General features: G+C 37.1%; 1 pseudogene; it reads right to left on the bottom strand.

The window, feature by feature from the left end:
• Positions 1-1,242: 1,242 nt before the first annotated feature.
• Positions 1,243-2,960, bottom strand: LOC132213045 (heterogeneous nuclear ribonucleoprotein A3-like; annotated as a pseudogene).
• Positions 2,961-4,781: the final 1,821 nt, after the last annotated feature.

Raw genomic sequence — 4,781 nt, forward strand, 5'->3', positions numbered from 1 at the left:
CTTATTCTACTGGTCAGACAGGCCACCTGGTGCAATGTTGGAGGAAATATGGACACTGGAAGGCAAGGATCATTGGGCACATCTTGGAGGATTGCTACCTCAGGTGCTATTAATAACAACTAGCCAGGACAACAGGTATAAATGAGGATAGTCCCAGACAAATGAAGGTTTATGGTCACCCTACCTTTACTCATGTCTTGATTTATATTTATCACATCAGAGAGTAATTTTCTATCTATAAAATTATTTATTTCTATGACTAAGTTCCTAAAATTCCATAATTGCCACAATCCTGCCCTCCTCACTCCCACCAAATTCATCTCATGACATTGCTGTGGAAGCCATTAGCAGTGAACAATAGTGGTTTCCAACAAGTTCCCTTCTCTTCTATTGCAAATACTGGATTGTTGCTCCTCTCTGTCCCTCACCATTTCACCCAGGCCCTCCAAAATTCATATGTATGTCTTCAGAAGTCTTGGAGGTTCATGAATAATAAGAGTTCCAGGCTCCTTGCAAAACATTAATAATATTAAAAATAAAGTACTCTACAATTTAAATAGTCTTGATAAGGCTAACCCTGAAATTATAACCATAATATTTACTTTTTTAATTAAATCACTTTATTTCATAAAAAAAATTAGATGGACTGAAAAGAGCAACACCTTTTAAAAAAATAAAATGTTTATCTTAGGAAATTTGCTTCACTAAAACCATGCTGTAAATAAAATTCATCAAAATAATTACCTTGCTCTACACTTCATTCTAAAGTGGTATAGAAATTTAGTTCTGGTTTAGAGAACCAACCAGTCATTTTGTGAGAATAAACTCTGGCAAACTTACCCCTATTTATGTAAGAATTTCATTTGTTTATAATTTAGAAAGTAGTTTCATTTTAAGATCTATCCCCCAAGTATTGTTTTTAAAATGAATTGTCAAATTTCAATTTTTAACAAGCCCTTTTGGGCTAGTAATAATAGCCCTTATAAAATCAGCAACTGATTTGCACAGAAATTAATAGTTTAATTATTCTTTGAGAAGTTGTCTTTTTAAAGGAAGCATTAGAGTAACTAGGTCCCCACTGCTTCTGGTTAACAGGTTAAATGACACACACAAAAAGCACACCCTAAAAAGAACCAAATATTTATTCCATTAATCTAAATAATTCCCTTATTTTATATGCAAGAGAATTTATATTCAAGAGGCCACTTGAATGAAGACTATTTTTATATTTGTATCAACCTGGCAATTTAAAAAGCTTATCTCAAGGTTTTCCCTAGAACGAGGACTGGCAGGTTTAATGCTTCTGTTATAACTAAGTCATGCTTATTACAAAACTGCAAAATTTGAGGTCACTCCCTTTCTTTCTCATCAAAAACTGACTTTACCCTAAAGACACCAACAATGAATTATGTACATGAGGCCACATGTCACTCAACATGAACACTCATGGTTATTTGCAGGAAAGTTTTAAAAATTGTTCAAAATGTTTTGGATGTGGTTCCAAAACCAAGTTTCAGCTGAACAATTTTACTAATGTACCTAGTAGTTTTAAATGTGTAATATAAATTTGCGGGGAAACAAGTGGTGTCATCAGGTTTTACTGTGAGCTACAAACCTTACCCAGCCAGAAACCTTCGTATTTAAGATGGTAGGAAAGACATTCCTCAATTAGGCAAGAAGGGTTTTCATTCAACCCTTCTCTGCTGAGTTTTTAGAACCTTCTGCTACCATATCCACCACTTCCACCACCAGATCCATATCCACCACCATAGGGGCTGCCCGAGCTTCTTCCACCAAAACTGCCTCCCTTCATGGGTTTATAATTTGATTGCTGTTGTTCACTGTAATTTCCAAAATCATTATAGTTTCCACCTCCACCATAGTTACCACCCAAATTCCCCCCTTCATTGTAACCATTTGTAAACTCCACCACCATCACCATATCCACCACCCTGGTTTCCATATCCTGGTCCACCACCACCATAGCTTCCTCTACTGCTATAACCAGGACCACCGCCATCGTTGCCACCATCACCTCCAAATCCATTATATCCACCATCACCTCCTCCATAATTACCTCTGCTGCCACCTCCACCGCCGTAGCCTCCTCTTTGTGATCCAGCAGACTGCATTTCTTGTTTGGAAAGGGCCTTTTCCACTTCACAATTATGCCCATTAATAGTGTGGGATTTCTGAACAACAATTTTATCACCTATATCATGATCATCAAAACTTACAAAAGCAGCCTAACTGCTTTGGCTCAGTGGATAGAGCGTCGGCCTGCAGACTCGAGGGTCCCGGGTTCGATTCCAGTCAAGGGCATGTGCCTTGGTTGCGAGCACATCCCCATTGGGGGGTGTGCAGGGGGCAGCTGATTGATGTTTCTCTCTCATCAGTGTTTCTGATTCTCTATCCCTCTCCCTTCCTCTCTGTAAAAATTAATAAAATATATTTTTTTAAAAGTTACAAAAGCAAATCCTCTTTTTTTCCTACTCTGCCTGTCCTCCATAACTTCCATGGTTTCAATCTTGCCATAGTTTTCAAAGTAGTCTCTCAAATTATATACTTCTGTATCTTCTTTAACACCACCAGCAAAGCTTTTCTTCACTGTTAAATGGGCACCAGGCTTTACAGAATCCTCTCTAGAAACAGCTCTCTTTGGTTCCACTACACACCCATCAACCTTGTGTGGTCAAGCACACATTGCTACATCCACCTCTTCAACACAAGAGTAAGTCACAAAACCAAATCCCCGGGAACATTTTGTTTGGGGGTCTCTCATCACCACACAATCTGTGAGTGTGCCCCATTTCCACCACTTAAAATGTCCTCTTAAACTGTCATCTGTAGTTTCAAAGCTCAGGCCACCAATAAACAGTTTTCTCAACTGCTCTGGTTCCTTAGGATCATGGCCCTCCATTTTGAGACCCGACTCGCCTCTTCCAACTCGAGGTTAATATGGGACCCCATAATATTTTCTATGATAGATCAATCTACCGGGGAGGGAAACACTAAAATCTAAACAGGATTTACTAATAATTATCGGTGTTTCCTACCCTGGGCATTTTTGTTCAGCAATTAATTTGACCATTATGTTATCTTAATAACTTCCAAGTGAACTTGGCCCTGGTGCTAAAGTCAACTCTAACTCACCTTCTAAGTTTTTATAGAACAAATACTAAAGCAGAGGCAGCATGTCTAGGTTAAGGGTTTGGTTATTAAGGTTAATTAATTCTACTTTGTTCTGGAATATAACACTAAATATTAAGCAGATCCAGCTATACCCTGATATAAGACAAAAAGAAAAATAATAGTGAATGGTACCATATTATTATTTATTAAAACTGAGTTAAGTAAACCAAGCGAGAAAAACAATCTTTTGCTCCAATAACCATTAAAGTACAGGCAACAAAAATAAAGAATTGTAGACATTAGGATTATTCAAGAGAAACTCAAACTATTCTTTTTTACCCTGTGCATATTACTATCTGTTCAGAGGTGAGCTCATTAAAGCTGGAGAATGTGATGGCTGTTTCAAATACAACAATAACCTTCAACATACCATAGTCAGAGTGGTAGTTTGGGAGTCAAGCTTAAGACCAGAGAGTCCATTTATGATTCAGTGCCATCAATATGTTGTTATGCTGAGGAAAGAGAAAGAAATTGATATTGAGAGAGAGAAAAAAAAAAAACAAGCAGAGACTATACCTCTTTCCGCTTAATTGTTTGTTCAACCTCATGACAGGGATCAAGCACTAACTAGATGAAGAATGAAAATGGCTATATACTTCCCATGAAAGTCAAACAAGAAACAAGAGAGTGGTGAAGGCCTAGGGCAGGGGCGGGGGAAGCTAGAAGGGGTCAATGGGGGAAAAAGTGGAACACATGTAATATTTTCAATAATAAAGATTTAAAAAAGAAAAAAAAACAATGAGCTGGGAGAAATAGAAATAAAGCAGTTCACTGATGCCTATCATGATTCATAAAATTTCCAGAACATCTTGACAAGCCCTGTTAGTAAGGATAAAGAAATTTGTTTGACCAGGATACATTAAATTGCTTTCCTTCTTTCTCCTTTCAGTTGTGTTGGGAAAACAAGTTGGTTGCTATTTTCTAATTTTTTCCCCTGTTGATAGTATATCTTTCCATAATTTGTAAGTACAGATCCTTTTTCTCCTTTCAGTTTTAAAACAAACCTCCTGGCATTTGAAGCTGACTTCGCCTTGCTGAAGGCTGGGTAATTCCTCAGGCAGTAGACTGTCTCATTAGTTACTTGAATGTTGTTTTCCTTAGTGGAGTCATGTCAACAAATGATTTGTTCTTGCTCATTTATTCCCCTCTAGTTCAGAGACCACTATTGATTTATCCTAACTTAAGTCAATTTACTCCAAAATTTTTCTAGCTGTAATTTGGGAATATTCTTTTTGGTGCACAGAACATGCACCATGAATCACATTTACATGTGTCTTTAATCTTAGACCTTTAAGCACCCATTAGAGTTATTCTTGTTTCTTGTTTTTGCAACACACATACACACACACAAATTATTTAATGGGGAAGTAAACTGTAAACTTCCTCTTTGACTAGAATAGGTCATAGAATACTAGTAGATATTGCCACGCAAAGAAAATGTTTTGGGACTTTATAAACTGCAGAAAGGAAAGGAGTATTCACTCCTATTTGAAAGAAATTGAAAACTAACCTTATCCCTTAGGTTGTGTTTCCTAATCAAACTAAGTTACTTTTCTACTCTGTTCAAAATTTCCCAGTTTTTCGGTCTA

Source organism: Myotis daubentonii, chromosome 1, assembly GCF_963259705.1.
Source record: "Myotis daubentonii chromosome 1, mMyoDau2.1, whole genome shotgun sequence".
Classification (NCBI taxonomy): Eukaryota; Metazoa; Chordata; class Mammalia; order Chiroptera; family Vespertilionidae; genus Myotis; species Myotis daubentonii.